Here is a 27,044-nt window from a genome sequence, read left to right as displayed (position 1 = left end):
CAAAACAGTAAAAATGTGTGGGGGAAGCAGCACAAAGAAGAGAGAGCAAATAAACCCATTCACTCCCATGGAGTGCTGAAAGAAAAAGAAAAAAATAGCCCCCAAACTGTAAAAAGTGGCAGGACACAATTCATTAAATTACAACAATGAAAAATGAAGCTATCCTCCAGGGTAGTAGAGGAAGGAAAGCAACTGAATAAGAACCAAGCGTATGACATTGACCAAAGAGCCAATCAATGATAAGTAATGTTCTGAACCAAACCACACTGTAAGAATTGGCATTGTACACAATAGGCCTTTCGACAACAAGCAGTTAATAATGTCTGTGGGTTAGACCTAAAAATGTATAAAGACTTGGAGAAAAAAGTTTGACCTGTGTAAAGAGAAACAGACAAAACCACTGGTGTAGAATCGCACTGGGGAAACTGCCTGCTGATGTTCTTATACAGATGTGCAATGTTGAATTCATCAATAAAACTGAATGGAAGGCCACAGTTCACAAATGCAATGGTTCTGCTAACTTGCACCAGTTTGGTGGAATTCCTTCTGGAGATTCTTTGCAGCCAGAATTACCATTAAAGGCTGATATCTCCTCATGGAATACCGCCTAGCAGCAGGTGGGGCTCGCGGTGCTCTGAAGGGGCGGAGCAGGTGAGGCGCGCGGGTGGGAGGGGGTATTGGGGAACATTTATTAAAAGAATAAAATTTAAATAAAAACATACCTGCACGCCACCGCACCACCGATCCTCCATCGCCTCAGTAGCAGGCAGGCACAGGGTCCCAGCCTGCCCTGCGGCCAATCCTGACGCTGCTCAGAGCAGTGTTAGGATTGGCTGGGAGCACCCAGCTAGGTTGCTCCCAGGCAGACTGGGAACCTGTGACTGCTCTCGCCAGCCTAGCAACACAGTGCCGGGCTGGAGAGAGCACAGTGCACATGTGTTTGGCTGGCCTGAGATGGCCAACCAAACACACATGCGCACTGTGAGGGGAGTGCACAGTGCACTCCTGTAGGAGGCTGGCCTGGCTTGTAGTGGGTACCAGAGGTACTTACACCTTGTGCCAGGTCCAGTTATCCCTTATTAGTGTAGAAGAGGTGTTTCTAGCAGCTTAGGCTGATAGAAGGTAGCTATGGCAAAGCAGCTTAGGCTGAACTACGAGACATGTAAAACTCCTACTATACCACTTATATCATATGCACAATATCATAAGAAAACACAATACACAGAGTTACTAAAAATAAAGGTACTTTATTTTATGACAATATGCCAAAAGTATCTCAGTGAGTACCCTCAGTAAGAATGTAATATATATACACAAGTTATATGTACACAAACCAAAATTAGGTAAGTAATAGCAAGAAAAGTAATGCAAACAGTGTAGAATTACAATGGGTTGCAATAGGAGCACATAGGTATAGGGGCAACACAAACCATATACTCCAAAAGTGGAATGCGAACCACGAATGGACCCCAGACCTATGTGAGCTTGTAGAGGGTCGCTGGGACTGTAAGAAAACAGTGAGGGTTAGAAAAATACCCCACCCCAAGACCCTGAAAAGTAGGAGTAAAGTGCACCTACTACCCCCAGAGGGCACAGAAGTCGTGATAGGGCGATCCTGCAGGAAGAACAAACACCAGCAATGCAACGACAGTGGATTTCCGGACCTGAGTACCTGTAAGACAAGGGGACCAAGTCCAATAGTTGCGACAGTATCGAGAGTGGGCAGGAGCCCAGGAAATGCCAGCTGAAGGTGCAAGGAAGCTGCCACCGGGTGGAAGAAGCTTGGAGTTCTGCAAGAAAGAAGAGGACTAGGGACTTCTCCTTTGGAAGACGGATGTCCCACGTCGCGATGAAGCTTGCAGAGGTGTTCCCATGCAGAAAGACTGCAAACAAGCCTTGCTAGCTGCAAGGGTTGCGGTAGAGGTTTTTGGGTGCTGCTGTGGCCCAGGAGGGACCAGGATGTCGCCCTTTGGAGGAGGAGGCAGAGGGGGCGCCCAGCAACTCGGGGAGCCCTCACAGAAGCAGGCAGCACCTGCAGAAGTACCCTAACATGCACCTAGAAGAAAAGTGAACCGGAGTCCACGCGAAGTCACAAAAAGGAGTCCCACGACGCCAGAGGACAACTCAGAAGGTTGTGCACTGCAGGACGGAGTGCTGGGGACCCAGGCTTGGCTGTGCACGAAGGAAATCCTGGAAGAGTGCACAGGAGCCAGAGCAGCTGCAAATCACGCGGTACACAGCTTTGCAGTCTAGCGTGGGGAGGCAAGGACTTACCTCCACCAAACTTGGACTGAAGAGTCACTGGACTGTGGGAGTCACTTGGACAGAGTTGCTGTGTTCCAGGGACCACGCTCTTCAGGATGAGAGGGGACCCAGAGGACCAGTGTTGCAGTCTTTTGGTGCCTGCGTTAGCAGGGGGAAGATTCCGTCGACCCACGGGAGATTTCTTCAGAGCTTCTGGTGCTGGGAGAAGGCAGGCTACCCCCAGAGCATGCACCACCTGGAAACAGTCGAGAAACCCGGCAGGATTAGGCGCTACAATGTGGCTGGTAGTCGTCTTGCTACTTTGTTGCGGTTTTGCAGGCGTCCTGGAGCAGTCAGCGGTCGATCCTTTGGTAGAAGGTGAAGAGGGAGATGCAGAGGAACTCTGGTGAGCTCTTGCATTCGTTATCTAAAGAATTCCCCAAAGCAGAGACCCTAAATAGCCGGAAAAGGAGGTTTGGCTACCAAGGAAGGAGGATTGGCTACCAAGAGAGGTAAGAGCCTATCAGAAGGAGCCTCTGACGTCACCTGCTGGCACTGGCCACTCAGAGCAGTCCAGTGTGCCCCCAACACCTCTGTTTCCAAGATGGCAGAGGTCTGGGACACACTGGAGGAGCTCTGGGCACCTCCCTTGGGAGGTACTGGTCAGGGGAGTGGTCACTCCCCTTTCCTTTGTCCAGTTTTGCGCCAGAGCAGGGCTGGGGGATCCCTGAACCGGTGTAGACTGGCTTATGCAGAGATGGGCACCATCTGTGCCCATCAAAGCATTTCCAGAGGCTGGGGGAGGCTACTCCTCCCCAGCCCTTCACACCTATTTCCAAAGGGAGAGGGTGTAACGCCCTCTCTCAGAGGAAATCCTTTGTTCTGCCTTCCTGGGCCAGGGCTGCCTGGACCCCAGGAGGGCAGAAACCTGTCTGAGGGGTTGGCAGCAGAAGCAGCTGCAGTGGAGACCCCGGAAAGGCAGTTTGGCAGTACCCGGGGGATCATGGAATTGTCCGCCCAATACCAACCCCCAATACCAGAATGGTATTGGGGTGACAATTCCATGATCTTAGACATGTTACACAGCCATGTTTGGAGTTACCATTGTGACGCTATACATAGGTAGTGACCTATGTGTAGTGCACGCGTGTAATGGTGTCCCCGCACTCACAAAGTCTGGGGAATTTGCCCTGAACGATGTGGGGGCATCTTGGCTAGTGCCAGGGTGCCCACACACTAAGTAACTTTGCACCCAACCTTCACCAGGTGAAGGTTAGACATATAGGTGACTTATAAGTTACTTAAGTGCAGTGGTAAATGGCTGTGAAATAACGTGGACGTTATTTCACGCAGGCTGCACTGGCAGGCCTGTGTAAGAATTGTCAGAGCTCCCTGTGGGTGGCAAAAGAAATGCTGCAGCCATAGGGATCTCCTGGAAGCCCAATACCCTGGGTACCTCAGTACCATATACAAGGGAATTATATGGGTGTACCAGTATGCCAATGTGGATTGGTAAATTTAGTCACTAGCCTGTTAGTGACAAATTTGGAAAGCAGAGAGAGCATAACCTCTGAGGTTCTGGTTAGCAGAGCCGCAGTGAGACAGTTAGGCAACACACAGGGAACACATACAGGGCACATACTTATGAGCACTGGGGCACTGCCTGGCAGGGTCCCAGTGACACATAGACTAAAACAACATATATACAGTGAAATATGGGGGTAACATGCCAGGCAAGATGGTACTTACCTACACAACCCCCCCCCCCCCAAAACGAAGGACAATAAGACTAGCCATGACCTGATGAGTCTTCATTGTCTAAGTGGAAATATCTGGAAAGTCCATCTGCATTGGAGTGGGTACTCCCAGGTCTATGTTCCACTGTATAGTCCATTCCCTGTAGAGATATGGACCACCTCAACAATTTAGGGTTTTCACCGTTCATTTGTTTTAGCCAAAGTAGAGGTTTGTGGTCTGTCTGAACAATAAAGTGAGTGCCAAACAGGTATGGCCTCAACTTTTTCAGTGCCCAGACAACAGCAAAGGCCTCCCTCTCTATGGCAGACCAACGCTTTTCTCTAGGGGTCAACCTTCTGCTGATAAAAGCAACTGGTTGATCCTGGCCCTCAGAATTCAGTTGTGATAAGACTGCCCCTACCCCTAACTCAGATGCATCAGTTTGAACAATGAATTTCTTGGAGTAACATGGGCTTTTTAGGACAGGTGCAGAGCACATGGCCTGTTTGAGCTCCTCAAAAGCTTTCTGACAGCTAGCTGTCCATAATACCTTTTTAGGCATTTTCTTACTAGTGAGATCATTAAGAGGGGCTGCTATGGAGCCATAGTTTTTAATGAATCTCCTGTAATACCCTGTGAGGCCTAAGAAGGCTCTCACCTGGGTCTGAGTTGTAAGGGGAACCCAATCCACGATTGTCTGGATTTTCCCCTGTAGTGGTGCAATCTGTTCTCCACCTACCAGGTGTCCCAGATAAACCACATTTCCCTGCCCTATCTGGCACTTTGAGGCCTTGATAGTGAGGCCTGCCTTTTGCAGGGCCTTCAAAACTTTCCAAAGGTGGACCAGGTGTTAATCCCAGGTGGAGCTAAAGACAGCAATATCATCTAGATATGCTGCACTAAAAGCCTCCAACCCTTGCAGGACTGTGTTCACCAACCTCTGAAAAGTGGCAGGTGCATTTTTCAAACCAAAGGGCATCACTGTAAATTGGTAGTGCCCTCCTATAGTTGAAAATGCAGTTTTGGGTTTAGCATCCTCAGCCAATTTGATCTGCCAATACCCTGCAGTCAAATCAAAGGTGCCAAGATACTTGGCAGATGCCAGTGTATCAATGAGCTCATCTGCCCTGGGTTTAGGGTGAGCATCAGTTTTTGTTACCTGATTGAGACCTCTGTAGTCTACACAAAACCTCATCTCTCTCTTTCCATCTTTGGTGTGAGGTTTTGGTACAAGCACCACAGGGCTAGCCCATGGGCTTTCAGATGGCTCAACCACTCCCAGATCCAACCTCTTGTTTAATGCAGTCCCTGACATGGCCAGGCTGCCTATAGATCTTACTTTTGACAGGCAAGCTGTCTCCATTATCAATTGTATGTTCACACCAGGATGTTGTACCTGGCACAATTGAAAAGAGGTCAGAAAATTGTCCAAGGAGATTGATGCAGTTGTCTTTCTGTTCTGCAGTCAGACAATCTGCCAAAACTACTCCCTCCACTAAAGCATCAGTTTCAGTGGTGGAAAAGAGATCAGGGAGAGGGTCACTCTATTCTTCCTGTCCCTCATCTGTTGCCATGAGCAGGGTGAGATCAGCCCTGTCATAGTAGGGTTTTAGGCGGTTGACATGAATCAGCCTAAGGGGACTCCTGGCAGTGCCCAGGTCTACCAGATAGGTAACCTCACCCTTTTTCTCAACAATTAGATGGGGTCCACTCCATTTGTCCTGGAGTGCTCTTGGGGCCACAGGCTCCAATACCCACACCTTCTGTCCTGGTTGGTACTGGATCAGAACAGCCTTATGGTCATGCTATTGCTTTTGCAGCTCCTGGCTGGCCTGAAGGTTTTTACTGGCCTTTTTCATGTACTCAGCCATTCTGGATGTTAGGCCAAGTACATAGTCCACTATGTCCTGTTTGGGAGCTTTTAAAGGTCGTTCCCAACCCTCCAAAGAGGAGTTCAAAGGGGCTGAAGCCCACTCCTTTCTGGGGTACCTCCCTGTAAGCAAATAGGAGGCAAGGTAACAGGACATTGTAATGGGTTCTAAGTCTATATGGGATGGATATTGGAATAATACTATAGGCCCCGGGTTTTGGTTGGATAGTTTCTTTATTGGTAGGGTTTTCCAGTTCTCTTTTTATTACTGTGCTGTGTTTTCTTGGTTGCTTGCTAGTGAGTTCACCAGGACTCTTTTTACTTCCTTTAGGGGTTTGGTTGGAGATCTCAACCCGGTCTGTCCATTGCTGGTGGAATGGGGTTTGTTCTTCTCTCCAGAGACGGTGGACCGGTTTCCCCAAAACAAAAGAGAACGGAACAACAGGTAAGTGTAGAGGTAGATTTTAAGGGGATTTAAAAGGGTTAGTAGGGTTAGTGGTAGGAGAAGGGGGTGCAGGGTTGTGGTTGGGTATTTTATCACTCTAGTGAATTCACCTTCCCGTGAATATGGTCTTTCTCTCTCTTTCTTTCCTTTTTATAGCTGGGGGAGGTGTTGTAGCAAATTTGTTTGTGTGGTTAATCAATTCTATGGCTTAAAGTACTTCCCCTTCCTTACAACACCTTTCCCCACTCCTCCCTTCAGCCCCCGTAGGTTTTCTCCCACCCGGTAACCAACTAGGCAGAAAGGAAAACCTAAGGTACGATCGTACCTGTGAATGCCACGCCCCTCCTGGGACGTGGCGGGCCCCTCCGTGGTTCCCCGGTCTCTCTCCGAAGTTCCTCTGCGGCGGGTAGTTTGTTTCTCTGTCCTCTGGCTCCCTCTGACCCTCGTCGCGGGTTTTCTGGGGTTCCTCGTCTCGCTGCGATATCGGCGTCTCCTTCCTCGCGGTCCTCAATGGCAGGGCTGCTTCCTGCTTTTCTGACGACCTATCCCCGTGTCCTTCGTCCATTTCTAGCTTGTTGTTGCCGCATTCTGCGTCTGACGTCATTCGGTCGACGCAGTATCTCTCCTCAGTGCCCCGGGGGTATGTGGTTGCCGGCTCGGGGTGATGAAGGGTGACCGAGGCAATAGACGCCCGGTTACAGACATCCCATCTCCTTCTGAGTTTTTCAGGGAGTCCCATTATCATACCTTTGAGAGTTTTATTAAACCTCTCTACCAGTCCATTAGTCTGTGGGTGATAAGGAGTGGTGAACTTGTAGGTAACACCACACTCCTTCCACATTGCTTTCAAGTATTCAGACATGAAGTTGCTACCCCTGTCTGATACAACCTCTTTAGGGAAACCCACCCTGGAAAAGATTCCCAGGAGGGCCTTTGCCACTGCAGGAGCTGTAGTGGTCCTTAGAGGAATTGCTTCAGGATATCTTGTGGCATGGTCCACAACCACCAAGATAAACCTATTGCCTGAAGCAGTAGGAGGGTCAAGGGGGCCAACTATGTCAACCCCTACCCTTTCAAAGGGCACCGCAACCACAGGTAGTGGAATAAGGGGAGCATTTGTAGTGCCACCAGTCTTGCCACTGGATTGGCAGGTCACACAAGACTTGCAAAAATCTTTAGTGTCCTCTGACATCCTAGGCCAGCGAAACAGGGGGATAAGTCTCTCCCATGTTTTGATCTGGCCCAAATGCCCAGCCAAAGGAATGTCATGTGCAAGAGTTAGTAGGAACTCTCTGTACTGCAGGGGAATGACCAATCTCCTGGCTGCTCCAGGTTTTGGGGCCCTTGCCTCGGTGTACAAGAGGTTGTCCTCCCAGTAAACTCTATGTGAGTCACTGACATCCCCATTTTGCTACTTGACAGCTTGCTGTCTGAGACCCTCTAATGTGGGAGAGGTTTGCTGTGCCACACTCAGCTCTTCCCTGGCAGGCCCCCCGCCACCCAAAAGCTCAGCAGTGTCTGCTGCCAGCTCATCTGGTGAAAGTTCTGCACAGGGAGGAAATTCTTCTTCCTCAGAAGGATAACCATCTGTAGAGGGAGGGATAGTGGGTAGAGATTTACCCTTACAACCACTAGCTTTATGGAGCTCTTGGTCCATTGTTCCAGGATCCAAATTACCCTGTCCTTTTTGCTTTTTGGCCTGAGCCCTTGTCAAAGCAAAAATATGCCCAGGAATGCCCAGCATTGCTGCATGAGCCTCCAACTCCACTTCTGCCCAAGCTGATGTCTCTAAATCATTTCCTAGTAGATAGTCTACAGGTAAATCTGAGGCAACCACAACTTTCTTTGGACCAGTAACCCCACCCCAGTTGAGATTCACAACAGCCATGGGGTGGCTAAGAGTGTTGTTATGAGCGTCTGTCACTTGGTACTGCTGACCAAGTAGGTGTTGTTCAGGGTGGACCAGTTTTTCTATCACCATGGTAACACTGGCACCTGTGTCCCTGTAGGCCTGAACCTCAACACCATTTATTAGAGGAAGTTGCTTGTACTTATCCATATTAAGGGGACAAGCAACCAAGGTGGCCAAATCAATGGCACCTTCAGAGACTAACACAGCCTCTGTGGTCTCCCTAACAAGACCAACCCCAACTACATTGCCAATAGTGAGCCCAGCTACACCCTTGGATTGGCTATTTGTAGGTTTGCTCCCACCACCACTGCTATTACTAGGGGCACTAGAATTTGCAGCAGGGGTTGTGGTAGTGGGAGGTTTGGTGTTTTCAGTTGTCCAATGGCCTTTCACTTTACACAAATAACACCAAGGATTTTTAGGCTGATTATTGGAAGAGGATTTGGACCCACCACCAGAGGATTTTTGTGGGCCTGATGAAGACTCAGTTTTACGTTTGTCCCCACCCTTGTCAGAAGACTTACCATCCTTCTTCTTGCCATCCTTGTCACCCACAGTATGAACTTTTCTGTTCACCCTTGTTCTGACCCACTTGTCTGCCTTCTTTCCCAATTCTTGGGGAGAGGTCAGATCTGAGTCCACTAGGTATTGGTGCAACAAGTTAGACATACAGTTATTCAGAATATGTTCTCTCAGAATAAGATTATACAGGCTTTCATAGTCAGATACTTTACTGCCATGTAACCACCCCTCCAATGCCTTCACTGAACAGTCTACAAAGTCTGTCCAGTCTTGTGAGGGCTCTTTTCTTGACCCAAAGGTAGGTCGCTCCCCCTGCCGCTGCAGCTCCTCCAGCTCCTCCAGGTTCCTGAGACCGCCCAGCTACCTCGCAGTAAGTACCCCCCAACTCCCAGCCCTTCGCCCTGCCCCGCGCTACTCACCCTCTCTCCTGCTCCTGCCTCTTTTCTTCCTCTCTGTTTCTTCCTCCTCGCTCCTCTTCTGTAAGCTTCTTCTGTACTCTTCTTTTCCCCGTCTTCTCTCTTCATCTGTGTGCTTCTCAGCCTCTCCTGTCGCCTCTCATCTTCTTCTGTGGTCTTCTGCCTTCTGTTCTTCGTCTTCTGTATCTTCTTCTGTGATCTTCGGTCTTCTGCTTCCTCGTCCTCTGTCTTCTGTCTTCTGTTCTTCATCTTCTGTCTTCTGTTTCTTCTGTCTTCTGTCTTCTGTTCTTCTGTTTTCTTCGTCCTCCGTCTTCTGTTCTTCCCGCGCCTGCCCTCCCGCTCCTGTCTCACATCTCTCCCTCACTCGCCTCCCCCTCTCTATCACCCCTATCTACCCCGTTCGCTATCTGCCTCCCTCACTCCTCCTATCTACCAATCTACCTATCTCTCAATCTCACTATCTATCTCCCTCACTCACCACCTCCTCCTATCTACCTATTTCTCTATCTCTCCACCTATTTCTCTACCTCTCCCCCCTCCCGCCACCCCCTCTGTTACCTATCTTCCTATCCTCTCACTCTACCTCTCACCCTCACCCACCTCTACAACCCCCCCTCTCCTATCTTCCCAACCCTACTCCTATCTCTCTCCCTAATCTCCTAAACTTCCTAACACTCACCCCCCTCCCCCATTAAACCCCCCTCCCCCCCAGCTCTTCTCTCTCTACCTGTCCCCCCCTCCCTCCCGCTTTCGTGCCGCGACCTCGTGCACGCCCCCGCCCCCCAGCTCCCATTCGCCCCCAGCTGACCCCTCCCCCCCTCCTCCCTCTTTTGGCGGCCGCTGCGAGGGCGCGCCAGAGGCAAGCCCGTCTGCGCCCGTCCGCGCCTGGCCCGCGCCCAGCGCCACGACCCCTGGTCCCCAGCTCTCCCAAACCCCGCTGCTCCGCTACGACCCCACCACCCTCCACGCCCTCAACCCAAGGCGCTCCAACACCTGCTTCCAAGCTCACTCCAAACGCACCCATGGACCCTTCGCCTGCAACTCCTGCAAACGCACCTTCCACCACGCAACTACCACGACCACCAGCCCACGCGCCATCAACCACCTCAAGTGCATCCTGGTCAACGCTCGATCTGTCCACAAGCACGCCGTTGAACTCTGGGACCTCCTGGACTCCACAGCACCGGAGGTCGCCTTCATCACGGAGACCTGGATGAACGCCTCTTCGGCCCCAGACATCGCCACCGCCATCCCCGAAGGCTACAAGATTTCCAGAAAAGACCGCACCAACCAAGTAGGAGGAGGTATCGCCATCGTCTTCAAAGACTCCATCAGCGTCACCACCTCCACCGAAGACACCCCTCTCGCCGCTGAACATCTGCATTTTCAGATTTGCACCGACCCCAGGACCACCCTCAGAGGATCCCTCGTCTACCGTCCCCCCGGACCGCGCGCCCCTTTCAGCGACTCCATCGCCGACTTCGTCTCCCCGCACGCCCTCGCCTCGCCGGACTACATCCTCCTAGGCGACCTCAACTTCCATCTGGAGCAAAACAACAACCCCAACACCACCGCCCTGCTCGACAACCTCGCCAACCTCGGCCTCAAGCAACTGGTGAACACCGCCACCCACATCGCTGGACACACGCTTGACCCTATCTTCTCCGCCAGCAAACACGTCTCCTTCAGCCACACCTCCGCTCTACACTGGACCGGTCCACAGCTGTGTCCATTTCATATTCCGACGCGAGACCCGCCACCTCCGCACTCAACCCATCCCTCGTCGACAGTGGAACAAAATCCCCGAAGAGCAACTTTTCTCCGCACTCGCCGTCAACCAACCTACCCTCACCACCGACCCCAACGACGCAGCCCTCAGCCTCTCGAACTGGATCTCCAACTGCGCAGACAACCTTGCTCCCCTAAGACGCATGCATCAACAGGCCATCACCAAAAAACCTCTCTGGTTCTCAGACACCCTCAAAGAATCGAAGAAAACATGTCGCGCCCTCGAGAAGGCCTGGCGCAAGGACCACACCGCCGACAACATGACCGCCCTCAAAAACGCAACCCGCTAACACCACCACCTGATCCGCACAGCCAAAAGGAACTTTTTCACCGACAGACTGGACAAAAACAGCCACAACAGCAGAGAACTTTTCAGCATCGTCAAAGAGTTCTCCAACCCCAACGCCAACGCCGTCACACCCTCACAAGACATGTGCAACTCCCTCGCCACCTTCTTCCATCGCAAGATCAGCGACCTCCACGACAGCTTCGGACACCAGACCCTACCAAGCATCACCGAACCCACACCCCCGGCCATCACCCTCAACGCCTGGACCCACATCAACACTGAAGAAACCAAAACCACCATGAACTCTATCCACTCCGGCGCCCCATCGGACCCCTGCCCTCACTTCATCTTCAATAAAGCCGACGACATCATCGCCCCGCACCTCCAGGCCGTCATCAACTCTTCATTTTCTTCTGCTACCTTCCCCGAAAGCTGGAAACACGCCGAAGTCAACGCCCTACTAAAGAAACCTACGGCTGACCCTAGCGACCTGAAAAACTTCCGCCCCATCTCGCTCCTCCCCTTCCCTGCCAAGGTAATAGAGAAGACCGTCAACAAACAGCTTACCACCTTCCTGGAAGACAACAACCTGCTCGACCCTTCACAAACCGGATTCCGAACCAACCACAGCACTGAAACCGCCCTCATCTCAGTCACAGACGACATCAGAACCCTGATGGACAACGGTGAAACAGTACCCCTCATCCTCCTTGACCTCTTGGCTGCCTTCGACACCGTCTGTCACCGCACCCTAATAACCCGCCTCCGCTCCACCGGGATCCAAGGCCAGGCCCTGGACTGGATTGCCTCCTTCCTCTCAAACCGCTCTCAAAGAGTTTACCTCCCACCGTTTCGCTCAGACCCCACCGAGATCATCTGCGGCGTACCTCAAGGCTCATCGCTCAGCCCGACACTCTTCAATGTCTACATGAGCCCCCTCGCTGACATTGTACGCAAGCACGACATCATCATCACCTCCTACGCCGACGACACCCAAGTTATACTCTCCCTCACTAAGGACCCCGCCAGCGCCAAGACCAACCTACAAGAGGGCATGAAGGACGTCACAGATTGGATGAGGCTCAGCCGCCTAAAGCTGAACTCTGACAAAACGGAAGTCCTCATCCTCGGCAACAGCCCGTCCGCTTGGGACGACTCCTGGTGGCCCACGGCCCTTGGCACCGCACCGACCCCCTCAGACCACGCCCGCAACCTCGGCTTCATCTTGGACCCTCTTCTCACCATGACCAAGCAAGTCAACGTCGTGTCCTCCGCCTGCTTCCTCACCCTCCGCATGCTCCGCAAGATCTTCCGCTGGATCCCCGCCGACACTAGAAAAACCGTGACCCACACCCTCGTCACGAGCCGCCTGGACTACGGCAACACCCTCTATGCTGGGACCACCGCTAAACTCCATAAACGCCTGCAACGTATTCAAAACGCCTCGGCCCGCCTCATCCTCGACGTACCCCGCAACAGCCACATCTCCGCACACCTGAGACACCTGCATTGGCTCCCAGTCAGCAAAAGGATCACCTTTCGACTTCTCACCCACGCACACAAAGCCCTCCACAACAAGGGACCGGAATACCTCAACCGTCGCCTCAGCTTCTACACCCCCACCCGTCTCCTCCGTTCCTCTGGCCTCGCGCTCGCTGCCGTCCCTCGCATCCGCCGCTCCACGGCGGGTGGGAGGTCCTTCTCCTTCCTGGCAGCCAAGACCTGGAACAACCTCCCCACCAGCCTCAGGACCACCCAGGACCACTCCGCATTCCGGAGACTCCTCAAAACCTGGCTTTTCGAGCAGCAGTGACCCCCCTTCCCCCTAGCGCCTTGAGACCCGCACGGGTGAGTAGTGCGCTTTATAAATGTTAATGATTTGATTTGATTTGATTTCTGGTGTCTCTGAACTTAATCCTGTATTGTTCAGTGGTTAAGCCAAATCCATCCAAGAGTGCATCCTTCAAAACTGTAAAATTGTTAGCTTCACTTTCTCTAACAGTAAGGAGCCTATCCCTACCCTTTCCAGTGAAAGATAGCCACAAAATAGCAGCCCACTGCCTTCGAGGGACCCCCTGTACCATAGAGGCCCTCTCAAGTGCAGCAAACCACTTGTTGATGTCATCCCCCTCCTTGTAAGGGGGGACTATCTTGTGCAGATTCCTGGAATCATGCTCTCTAACAGGATTACTATCAGGAATACTGCTGCTGCCACCATGGGGTCCTAACCCCAACATCTGTCTCTCCTTCTCAATGTCTAGGGATTCCCTATCTAAGGCCAGCTGTTGCTGTTGAAGCTTCAGTCTGGTCTCTTCAACCCTCAACTTTTTGAGTTCCCTTTCTAACAAGTTATCCTCAGGGTGGGTGGGATGAGAATGCTTTGACACAGAAGAAAAGTTGGAAACTACAGAGGGGGATCTGTCCCTAACTGTCTGGACCCTGGTAACTTGGCCTCTAGGAATAAAGGATGCCCTACTGTGATGGGAACCTCCATTACTACCAACATTACTGGGTGTCCTGCTAGGGGGCAGACCCTGTCCAGATCCCTCCCCACCTCCCTCAAGGTGTTCTCCTGAGTCAGAATGGGTACCTTCTATTAACCTCTCATCTGATGTGCCTGCTTGGGACTCATCATTTACAATAAGCATGTTAAACAGAAACTCTTTTGTAGGGTTCTTTCCTATCACTAAACCTCTATCTAAGCAGAGACTCCTTAGGCTCTTGTAATTCAAATTGTCATAAGTTGTATTGACAATTTTAAGAGCTGAATCTACCACAGACACAATAGCAGAAAAAGGTTTAGAGATAGTGAGAAGGAAGAAAAAGTTTCAGAACGTTTTAAAGAACAGAGAAAAAACTTTTTCTAACTTTTAGAAAACTTTTAGAAGTTTAGAGAAACTTTTCAGAACTTTGTAAAAAGTTTTAGAGAAGAAAAGCAAAACTTTTTGGTTAGGTGTACATACACTGAACTGTTTTGTATATGATTCTCTTATGAAAAGTACACAATGACAAAGTGGTAAGTAGTGACAAGTACTTATCCCACCGCTGCACAACCAATGTAGGAGGCTGGCCTGGCTTGTAGTGGGTACCAGAGGTACTTACACCTTGTGCCAGGTCCAGTTATCCCTTATTAGTGTAGAAGAGGTGTTTCTAGCAGCTTGGCTGATAGAAGGTAGCTATGGCAAAGCAGCTTAGGCTGAACTAGGAGACATGTAAAGCTCCTATTGTCCACTTATATCATATGCACAATATCATAAGAAAACACAATACACAGAGTTACTAAAAATAAAGGTACTTTATTTTTATGACAATATGCCAAAAGTATCTCAGTGAGTACCCTCAGTAAGACGGTAATAAATATACACAAGCTATATGTACACAAACCAAAATTAGGTAAGTAATAGCAAGAAAAGTAATGCAAACAGTGTAGAATTACAATGGGTTGCAATAGGAGCACATGGGTATAGGGGCAACAAAAACCATATGCTCCAAAAGTGGAATGCGAACCACAAATGGACCCCAGACCTATGTGAGCTTGTAGAGGGTCGCTGGGACTGTAAGAAAACAGTGAGGGTTAGAAAAATACCCCACCCCAAGACCCTGAAAAGTAGAAGTAAAGTGCACCTACTACCCCCAGAGAGCACAGAAGTCATGATAGGGGGATCCTGCAGGAAGAACGAACACCAGCAATGCAACGACAGTGGATTTCCGGACCTGAGTACCTGTAAGACAAGGGGACCAAGTCCAATAGTCGCGACATTGTCGAGAGTGCGCAGGAGTCCATGAAATGCCAGCTGAAGGTGCAAGGAAGCTGCCACCGGTTGGAAGAAGCTTGGAGTTCTGCAAGAAAGAAGAGGACTAGGGACTTCTCCTTTGGAAGACGGATGTCCCACGTCGCGATGAAGCTTTCAGAGGTGTTCCCACGCAGAAAGACCGCAAACAAGCCTTGCTAGCTGCAAGGGTTGTGGTAGAGGTTTTTGGGTGCTGCTGTGGCCCAGGAGGGACCATGATGTCACCTTTTGGAGGAGGAGACAGAGGGGGCACCCAGCAACTCAATGAGCCCTCACAGAAGCAGGCAGCACCCGCAGAAGTACCCTAACAGGCACTTAGAAGAAAAGTGAACTGGAGTCCACCCGAAGTCACAAAAGGGAGTCCCACGACGCCAGAGGGCAACTCAGAAGGTTGTGCACTGCAGGACGGAGTGCTGGGGACCCAGGCTTGGCTGTGCACGAAGGAAATCCTGGAAGAGTAGCACAGGAGCCAGAGCAGTTGCAAATCACGCAGTACACAGCTTTGCAGTCTAGCGTGGGGGGGCAAGGACTTACCTCCACCAAACTTGGACTGAAGAGTCACTGGACTGTGGGAGTCACTTGGACAGAGTTGCTGTGTTCCAGGGACCACGCTCGTCAGGATGAGAGGGGACCCAGAGGACCAGTGTTGGAGTCTTTTGGTGCCTGCTTTAGCAGGGGGAAGATTTTGTCGACCCATTGGAGATTTCTTCGGAGCTTCTGGTGCAGGGTGAAGGCAGGCTACCCCCAGAGTATGCACCACCTGGAAAAAATCGAGAAAGCCGGCAGGATTATGCGCTACAATGTTGCTGGTAGTCGTCTTGCTACTTTGTTGCAGTTTTGCAGGTGTCCTGGAGCAGTCAGCGGTCGATCCTTTGGTAGAAGGTGAAGAGGGAGATGCAGAGGAACTCTGGTGAGCTCCGTAATTCGTTATCTAAAGAATTCCCCAAAGCAGAGACCCTCAATAGCCAGAAAAGCAGGTTTGGCTACCAAGGAAGGAGGATTGGCTACCAAGAGAGGTAAGAGCCTATCAGAAGGAGCCTCTGACGTCACCTGCTGGCACTGGCCACTCAGAGCAGTCCAGTGTGCCCCCAACACCTCTGTTTCCAAGATGGCAGAGGTCTGGGACACACTGGAGGAGCTCTGGGCACCTCCCCTGGGAGGTACTGGTCAGGGGAGTGGTCACTCCCCTTTCCTTTGTCCAGTTTCGCGCCAGAGCAGGGCTGGGGGATCCCTGAACCGGTGTAGACTGGCTTATGCAGAGATGGGCACCATCTGTGCCCATCAAAGCATTTCCAGAGGCTGGGGGAGGCTACTCCTCCCCAGCCCTTCACACCTATTTCCAAAGGGAGAGGGTGTAACACCCTCTCTCAGAGGAAATCCTTTGTTCTGCCTTCCTGGGCCAGGGCTGCCTGGACCCCAGGAGGGCAGAAACCTGTCTGAGGGGTTGGCAGCAGCTGCAGTGGAGACCCCCGAAAAGCAGTTTGGCAGTGCCCGGGTTCTGTGCTAGAGACCCGGGGATCATGGAATCGTCCCCCCCATTGTCCCCCCAATACCAGAATGGTATTGGGGGGACAATTCCATGATCTTAGACATGTTACATGGCCATGTTCGGAGTTACCATTGTGACGCTATACATAGGTAGTGACCTATGTATAGTGCACGCGTGTAATGGTGTCCCCGCACTCACAAAGTCTGGGGAATTTGCCCTGAACGATGTGGGGGCACCTTGGCTAGTGCCAGGGTGCCCACATACTAAGTAACTTTCCACCCAACCTTCACTAGGTGAAGGTTAGACATATAGGTGACTCATAAGTTACTTAAGTGCAGTGGTAAATGGCTGTGAAATAACGTGGATGTTATTTCACGCAGGCTGCACTGGCAGGCCTGTGTAAGAATTGTCACAGCTCCCTATGGGTGGCAAAAGATATGCTGCAGCCCATAGGGATCTCCTGGAACCCCAATACCCTGGGTACCTCAGTACCATATACAAGGGAATTATATGGGTGTACCAGTATGCCAATGTGAATTGGTAAATTTAGTCACTAGCCTGTTAGTGACAAATTTGGAAAGCAGAGAGAGCATAACCACTGAGGTTCTGGTTAGCAGAGCCTCAGTGAGACACTCAGGCATCACACAGGGAACACATACAGGGCACATACTTATGAGCACTGGGGCCCTGCCTGGTAGGGTCCCAGTGACACATAGACTAAAACAACATATATACAGTGAAATATGGGGGTAACATGCCAGGCAAGATGGTACTTTCCTACAACTCCCCTCATCCCCATCATCCCACATGGCCCCACCCCTTTCACAATGAAAGGATAATAAACAGAGTTTATTATCCTTTCATTGTAAAAGGTTTGCAGCTTCTGCTGCTGGTGGGGGTGGGTTGGGCGACACTGCTACGCCATAGCGGAGGAGCTGCTTAGCAGGAATAAGACACTTCGGAATGGGGAATAGCTCTGAGGACATGGAATTACCATGCAGAATTCTGCACAGTATTCCCTATTACAAAGGGCTTAACACTCCATTTGCCACCTTCTCGAAACAGGTGATAAATGAGAGCAGTGGCTTCCCTGTAGGGCGTGGTGAGGGAGTGCGGGTGGGCACGTAGCACAGGGAAGGGCACGAATACTTCTAGCATGTGGGATCACTCACTGCTCCCCTTTTCTGAAGAAAAAGCTTGAAAGGGTCCAGAGGATCACTCTTGACTGCTGTGGCTGCCAAAATGTCATGTTATTATACTGGCTGAAAAATCCAGGCCATAAAATTTCGTCGGGTATTCCCACACCAGAAAAAAATGGTTGGGGGGCAACTAGACCATTCCTGCTCAAAAGGAGCAGCGTCCCACTTGGGGATACTGTTGATGGGGATGAGGGGAGTTGTAGGAAAGTACCATCTTACCTGAGTCTTAATCAGGGCCTAAGAGAGATGTTTCACTCCAATGTTTAACATGGCATCAAAGAGAATAATGAAGAGAACTAATACCAGTTAGGAAGTTTATGTAGCGTGAAAGAGAACCGACACTTTCAAAAGATCATGGAAGTCTTAACACATGTTTAATGCAAAAATATAATATGGAACAAAAATATTCTATGTGTGATTTGCGGTGTCAACATACCAGCTCTTCATCCTCTGAACAGCGGAGCAAACTTCAGTAGGTTTTTACTTTAGATGGGGAGACATGATTACATTGAAACTCAAGATACACACTAACAACCAATGCCTGGTGCTTCTCCTGGGGCGGATGAGCAAAAAGTGCTTGAGAATAACATGCAGAGCAGTACGGTTGAAAGCTGACCCCTAAATCTGCAGTTCGAACTTGGCTATACCAACTTCACAGCAAGACGACACTTACTTAAATAGTAAGACCAGACATGCATTGTTCAATACTGAAACAGAAAATAGTTGTATGTATAGAATGCCTGTTAATGTGCAATAATGGGAGTACTTTAAGAAGGTATTAAAAAAATCACGTTATTGGAGATCAATATATCATATGTCCTCAGTGGCCCAGTTCACTGCTCTCTTCAACTATCAGGGGCTGATTATTCATGCACAATATTCCCATGTGCCTCACAGCAGCCACATCAACTGAATCACGGCATAGCAAAGGATGAGGAGCTACTGCTCAGCGAAACCTCAGGGCCTCTTACTTTGATTAGTATAAATCCATAGCACAGATGATATGAAGTATTGATTATGGAGACCGAAGCAATCTTGGTCCAGATGTCATGGCACAAGCAGAGCCTGATGCTCTTCTTCTTGCGCATATCAGGAATAAACACTCTCATGCCATTCACATCTGCATTTACTATGAACCAAAAGAAGTATGTGTGCAAAACAGCAGAAACAACTCTGTCTCATTCAGGAGATTACCAAGCAACAGCAAATAGAGAGTGATCTACAGAAACATAGGACATGCAACATGCATCTCAAGATAGCTGGTAAATGATAAAGTTGAACTGTCTGATACTATGTTTCAATGTCTGGCCCTCATAATAAGTAACAGGATCTCTGTTTTCTCTCCGTTGAGGTAGGCCATTTCCTTCCATCCAATGGAATGTACGGCCTGGGTATTACGTGATATCAGTTTGGGTCTTATGTGTGGGGTGTCATCTGCATACATTTTCGTCTAGTCAATGCAAAGTATTTTTTGGTATTAGGTTATATTCGCCTTGGTCCTCTTTGTAAAGGCTTAATCTGCATGCGTTACTAATGAGGCTCTAGTATGTGCACCAACTGGAGCAAATGCTGAAGAACGGCCATGAGACGGAGGCCATGGGACACTACATGCCTCCATTTTGATGGCTGATTTTTCTGATCCCGTGTACACTTGCTGTCTTTGGCAACGAAGAAGGAACAAACCAATTAAAATGCAGCACTGGGTAGCTCTGTCTTTTCACTGAGTCTTTTTGTAGGACAGCATTGTGTGTGGGATCATACAATGCAGAAAGACCAAGAAGTATTGGGGTCCACTTGCACACCTTCCCCCACAGTGGGGAGACGATGACTTGACTCATTGTGTTCTTGTAGTTAGTCACCTCTCTATCTAGGGTTTTGATGAATAAAGTGAAGTTAGAAATTAGTCTTTAGTTTCCTAGTTTTAGACATAGCTTTGCGAGGATGTTTTTAAGAGAGTTGTAATGATTCTGTCTTTTTTTATTAATTAGGAAGGGATCCGTTGATGGGAGATACCTTAATTCAGCAGCAACTACAAGGAAGAAGTGCTTTGTGACGGTTGTGAGACGTGATCAACCTCCACATTAGACATTTTGTTTTTGCACAAAAATCATCATGGTTCAATCCCACCTGCTTGAGGGAGAAGAGGCAATATTCAGGAAGGGGACTTGACGGTTGGGCTGCGGTATGTTAGTAGTGTAAAAGAACATGCAGACATTCGGGATAGCCCACAACCTGTGTTTAATGAAAAAATATCCAAGAGGCATTAAATATATGATTAAGCAAGGTAATTTCCTAATCAATGGACCAGTGCTTTGCTTTCAATCACTTACACCATATAATGCTGGAGTCCATTGCTTTGATGCCACATTTATACATTTTTTCTCAATGGAAGTAGATGTAAGAGAGAACACATGACAAAACAGAAACCTACATACAGTCACTAATGAGCAGGTGCCAGGCTTGTCTCGATGGAAGAACGCGAGAAGGCCTTGGAAAGGAGCTACCACTCAGCTTTTTCAATGCTTCACTTCAGTGTGCCAGCTTCAGAATGAGGTTACACTAACTACAACAGTATAGCTAAAATGTGCAGTATGCAAAATAGGATGAAAATGCATGTAAATGTGCACTAATGCTAAAGCCTTTAGTTGGCCTCCTGGAGGTATGAGAAAAGAAGTCACAACTGAGTAATGAAATATAGCACACACGTTAAGGGAAATTTGTGGATTTGCATTTCCGTAGTATACAAGGAATTATTAAGGCACGCATGTAAGTACATTTATATTCTCAGGAGAGTGATGGTTTCTGATTGTATATGGTGGAATCTCGGATGATTTATAATTTGTTCTCAAAGAACCTTAAAAAGTCCTCAAAAACTGTTACGAGGCACAGAGATAGGTTCCGACGGGGGCTTTGAGGCTTCTGGGCTGATCAAACCCGGAAATATTTTACAGCGGTATTTGGTGTCTCAGTAATGTCTTCAGAGCTGTAGGCTTTTGGGCTGCTTTACAGCACGGTGGTAGTCTCGCCTGTCTCCTACAATGGGCCTCTCTACCTCCTCTGATGTCTGGTGTCAGTCATTGACAGTCTTGCTTGGGGAATTCTCGACAGGGGTCAGTGAACAATGGAGAGCGTAAGACAGAAAGGGAGATAGTGATGAGAGAAGAGGACAGGGGGAGTGAACGAGGAAAAGTGAGGCAGTGGTGTGAAGACAGCAGTGGAGAGCACGACAAAGTGGGGTCGTGAGCAAAGAAGGAAACTGGAAGACAGAGGACCATGAAGAGAGCAGAGAGGATGAAAGAAAGGGGCGGTGAACGGAGGAGAGAATGAAGGGGTGAACGAGAAAAGGTAAGTCAGTAGTAGAAAAGGGGAGAATTAAGAGGCAAGAGAAAGAGAGGAAGAGAGAAGGGGGGCTGTCAGTAGAAGAGGGAAGGATTGGAGGAAGAGAAAAATGGGACTTTGTAAAAATATTAGAAGAGGAGAGGGCAATGAAAAAGGGGAGTGGAAAGAGAAAGGAAGAGTGGAGGAAGGAAGGGGTTGTGAAAAGAGAAGGGAGAGGGCAGTGAAGAAGGGAGGGCAGGGAGGATATAAGAGAAACATTGGCAGTGAGAAGAGGAGAAATAAGGATAGAAAGCAGACAGTGAATGGAGGAAAGAAAAAGTTCTAAGAAAAAAGGGGTCATGGAGACAGAGGGAAGGAGAAAGTGCAGTGAGAGTAATAATGGAGGGGGGGTGAAAAGAAAATTGGCAGAGAAGAGGGAATGAGAGATGAGAAAAACAGGCCGCGGCAGACAAGTGGAGCGTTCAATGGACAAAGAGGAGGTGCAGAAGGGCGAGCCAAGAGCACAGAAAAGGGGAGAAAATAAGGTGAAAGGGAGGAAAGAGAGAAGATAGGGCAGCACACGAGGAATGGGCAGTGAAGAGAGGAGGGAGACAGGGGCAGGGAGATAGGAGAGAAGCAAGGTTTTATGACAAAGGAGAAGTGAAGAGAGTCGAGAACAGACAGGGGTACTGTATAAGCGGACAGAGCAGGGGAACCATTTTAGATGTGATTGGGGGGAGGTGATAAAGAGAGCGGATAATGGGAGTGGACAAAAAAGTACTAGTGTAGTAAAGAAACGAAGGAGTGGACGAAAGAAAGGGGGAAGTGAAGACAGGAGACAAAGGGAGATGTAAGCGAGACACACCTTGCTGTGATAACAACCCTGATGTGCAAACAGAGCCGAAAAGAGAGGTTAAGCTGAAGAAGAGGGTACCGAGGGGGTGCGGCACGGAAACTATTGTAGACTGTGAAGGGGTGGGGGCGGAGAAACCAGAATAGGAGACTGATTATCCGGGACAGGGGGCCAGAAAGGTGTGCGAATCCACGCAGCGCTAGAATACTCGATATTCTACAGGCATGAGCGGACACGTCCTTTTCATATCAATAAGCACGCGGGATCGCTTGGCTCCCCACTTCAAGGGCGATGCCAAAAAAACAAAAACATCCAAAGCCCGGGTACAGCAAAGCAGTCTGTTCCCAGGGGAGCCAAGGGCATCGAAAACATGCACATCCTCCCCCGCTCCCACTGCCTGCCATGGGCCCCCGGACGGCACATCTGGGCTTTTATAAATGTAACAGAACATGTCTGGAGGGCCCCCTAGAGAACCTGCAGCCGCGAGATGCAACTGGACCTCGAGCGATACATGCATTACAGGCTGGTGGCAAATCATGACTGTGTATAGATACACTGTAGCATGGGGAGTTGTAGTGTAGCCTGTTTGGGTTAATTAGTTTTACTTTGTAAAAGTAGCGGTTTGTCACGTTGTCCTCCACAGCAGAGCCTATTCAGGGCGAGAGCTTGCCTTTATCTCCTGTCAATAATCATAAGAACTTAGAGCTAAATAACTACATACAGGTGGTTCTTGAGGGGGCGTGACCAAGCCTGAGAAGATGGCAGATGCATGAACTCTGGAGACCCCTTCCCCCAATTGAGGACACTTGGGTACCGCTTAATTCCCCAGCACTTTCAGGAGCTCAGCATTCCTGTGGGCCTTGGCTGGACCACGACATCCAAGTGGCCAAATTGGAGAGCCCCGCTCTCTCTCTCCTGCTGGCCCTCAGTGAAAGACATTCTCCCGCCTGCAGGGGTTGGATAGAGTCCCTTTACCACTTTACATCTCTTGGGCCCTCTGCAGCACCAGGAGCACCTCGTGACCAGGTGGCAAGTTGGCCTGGGTGGATTCCAGGATTGCAGCCTGGTGAGTGCATTGGCCATCCCCTCACCCTTTGCTTCAACCACCTTGGAGTGGTGACATCGAGCCACCACACTGGACTACCTCGAATAGCACTTTGCTCTGCATTGACTAAGGCCCCTGGAAGCCAGCCGAAACCACCCTGATCCGGCGCCTCATCAATGCGCACTGGCGTATGCCACTAAATTTCAGGAGAGACAGCGCCCCCCACGCATTTGTGGGGTCTCTGGGAGGGGACTCTTACCACTTTGCCTTGCATGAAGTACATGTACCTTCATTAACTCAGTGACTGAGGCACTTCAACTCTACGTAGCTGCAGACTATTATCACCCCTGTAGATCCATGTGGTGGCTTGTGACCAGCCATGGATGGCATGGCGATACCGTGGCCCCAACACCTGGGAGATCAAATACAGAAAGCCTCAGCTCATAGAATACTGTTTGAATACAGCCTATAGTTTCTCCCTCAAGATGTCATAAGGGTCCTCCGTCCTGCTGTGAACACTGTGGTTAAAGGCCCCACAACGGTGGAGAGGGTCAGAGCTTGGCAATGCAGAAAATGGTGGCTCTTTGTTATTATTCCGAGGACAGAGGCGAGGTAGTGGCCATTTCCTGCATCCTCGCTATTCTCACCTCATTGTAATGCTAGATTCGCTGATCAGATTTATCGAGGCAACATTTTGGCCCTTATCTCGTATCCTCAGCTGCATACAACCATTAAATTTTTGGATCGACCAAAGGGGACAACAGATGCGAGAGAAAATGGCAGCTCATTCAGAAAGACTGCTCTGATGATGATTGAGGTTGCGGTTCATCTATTGTTTCACTGCAAAATTGTACGTTACATTGGAGCGAACTCTCATTAGCAATATTGACGTTGCAATTGCCATGGACTCACTGTATGTTCCTGCGCTATCTCGCTTTTTGTGACTATGAATGGCGTCTGAGATGTCTTGGAAGGAGAGCTGCCGCTCATTTATTTCAACTGTGTTGGTCCCCTTTTTTTTCAGATAACCACTTTTGACTTAACACTACAACAATACATCCCCATTTTTAATTGCTTCATTTATGGGAGGATTCAGAAGCAATTGTATGCTATAGACAAGAAGAGAGAGGGCAAAAGAATGATCCAAGATAAAATAAATCTAAACAAATAACAGAGAGATAAGTGGGAAGAAGAAGATGTTTATAAAGGAAGGAGAGAAGAGAGAAGGAAGAGAAGAAACATACAATATTTTCTAGAATTAATCATGTTGACAATTTAAAATAATCAACAATCCACGCTGAATCCGCAGAGACTGTAAGCCCTAATGAATGCAAATCAGTAACTACAAATATAGAAGAGGAGATACATTTATAGACTGGTTTTATTGCTTCAAATGCTTGTGTAAACTCAATCCACTTTTCTTTAAATGACAACTATATAGATTTATGTCAACAGTGGATAAATAAAGTCCTGAAAAAGGGGAACGAAGGCTAAGATTACATTTCGGATGTCCTTTGCTTACCATTCCATTTTAGACATAATATATAGAGCAAAATACACATTTCCTCTACGAATTTAATTGGTTTTGCTTGATATCTCAACTCAATTAAGTAAGACATAAAAAAGGGTCTTTAATTATCTGTCATCATTAATCTTGGAATAAAATCTAGTTCCATCAACTGTTTATCCTGGAACATTTAGCTACAGATATAATTGGACATGATACTAAAACATTTGCTTGCCTCTCCTGTTTATTATAATTTCTCTAGCCAAAATTCAAACATATAAGGCAATTATGATACAGTGAGGCTTTAATATCTTATTCTGCTAATTAAACGTCATTGAGCACAATGGCAAGTTCCCCAGATATTCCTACTCCGGCAATGGACACACTACTTAAGGAATTACTTGATAGCAAAAACTCAGTTTCATCTGTAAATACTGCAGTCTCTGCAAATACTTTGGCAGTACAAGGTTTAAGAGGTGAAGTAAACCAATTCCAATCCCGTATGCAAATAATGGATGGTCGCATCACAGAAATTGAAACACGCCTTGTTAAAATTCCTAATACAAGTCACGACATTTGGTGTCTACAACAAAAATGATTGATCTAGAAGACCATAGCGGAAGGGGTAATATAAGAATTATAGGTCGTCCTAAACAAACTTGAAAAAGAGGACATGTTAAAATTCTTGACTAACCTAATCCCCACTTTAATGAACTTTACCTTCGAACCTCAACTTGAGTTTCAAAGTGCTCATCATATCCATTCAAGAACCTCAAACCGTTCGACACAACCTTGTCATATCTTAGCCTGTTGTTTACGACATCAACACGCATGTCAAATTATTTCTGAAGCCAGGAAACACGGTTCTTATGTATATGACAAATTACAAATTATCACAGCAGACTTTTCAGCACTCACCAATCTCAAAAGGAATCAATTCTTAGTGTTACGTCTTAGACTGAAAAAGAAATACATTAAATATGGTCTTCTAGAACGAGCTACCATAATTGTGACTTTCCAAAGGAAAACCAAAGAATACTCAGACCCTCACAACCCAGAACCTTTTTTGAACATTTAAGATGAGAAAGAATCAGAAATGGAAAATATAACCTCCTCTCCACCACTTACATGGGATTTGTTAGCTGCTTCTACTTCAGATTCAGATGACCAAGGAAGATGGGAAACTGTTCAATGTACTTGGTCTCATGGTAGTAAATTAAAAGCGTGGAAGAACTCACAATCTAAATATAAATCTAGATCATCTTTGAAATCTTGAATAGATTCTGTTCCATGTTCTTATTCCCCTTTTGATTTCTTCTGTCTTTTCCCTTTTAAAAAAAAAATGGTTTTGATAATAAAAATTGGTTCGAATATATTGACAAGTTGAATATTGATTATAATCACATTGTTTGTTTTCTCTTTGTTCCTCTTCCTCCTTCTTTCTGGTTATAGGAAATTCTTAAAATTCTTAAAGTTACATATATTTATAAACATCTCTTTTTCTCCTCTTTATATTTTTCTCAATAGTGATATATGGGGTATTTGGACTATTCATTTCTTTTTATGTTGGTTTTGCTAACCTCGCTTCCTCCTCTCACTCCCTGATGTCTCTAGTACTCATTCCCTCAGTTTGAAGACTTTGTTTGGAAAGTGTACACTGCTGTCTTATCACTTTGGACATTTGTTTTATAGGCTGTCATTATTTATGATCATTCACTACTTATATTTCCAAATGACTTTCACTCTTTAAATCCTATTTCTCAATCCTCTTCTTTCCAATCAGTCTATATTATACTAAAAATAATTTTTATTTCTACATACTTACATTTCTAAGTGCTATTTAGAGTAACCCTCAGTTTGGGAATTATTCTGACCTCACATTTTCTTAGTAATACTCTGTTAAATATCTCTCCATCTTTTTCTTTTTTTCTTCTCCATGATCACTTCTCTTTTACAATTGCAATAAATGTTTTCTACTTCTTATAATCCTTTTTCTTCTTCTTCTACTCTTTCTTTTTCCTCTTTTTCATATGCAATCTTCTAGGTCAAAACCACTAAAGTTGTTTCTTTGAATGTCCATGGTCTCACACATTTTATTGAGATGACAAAACGCTTACATTTCTTGGACAACAAAAACCTGAAATAGCATTGTTGCAAGAAACTCATCTTATTGCAGTAGAAAGTGAGAAACTGAAGAGGGACTGGGTTGGACATGTTATGCATGCAAGTATTACTTCTAACAAACCTTGTGTTAAATGTACCCCATATGCAAATGTGGTGTTGCTATCCTTTTCATTAAAAATCTACCTTACAAGATCATACACGCTTAGACAGACAAAGATGGTAGATACATATTTGCCAAAATTCAAATTTCGCAACACCTTTCTGATTGTTGGTACAATTTATGCACCTAATGGTTCTAAAACAATGTATATTTCTCAAATTAGTAGATGATTATCTACTTTTGGCTCCACCCATTTAATAATGGGAGGAAATTAGAATATAACTATTGACCCATTTGTTGACAGATCAGGGAAACCTGATATCCATCATACTAGTGACTGACATATTTTATTTGACCTCATTAAAGATTTTGCACTACAAGCTCCATGGAGATTA

This window comes from Pleurodeles waltl, chromosome 9 (genome assembly GCF_031143425.1).
Source record: "Pleurodeles waltl isolate 20211129_DDA chromosome 9, aPleWal1.hap1.20221129, whole genome shotgun sequence".
In the NCBI taxonomy this organism is placed as follows: domain Eukaryota; kingdom Metazoa; phylum Chordata; class Amphibia; order Caudata; family Salamandridae; genus Pleurodeles; species Pleurodeles waltl.
The sequence above is the reverse complement of the archived record's forward strand: the minus strand, read 5'-3'. Positions refer to the sequence as shown.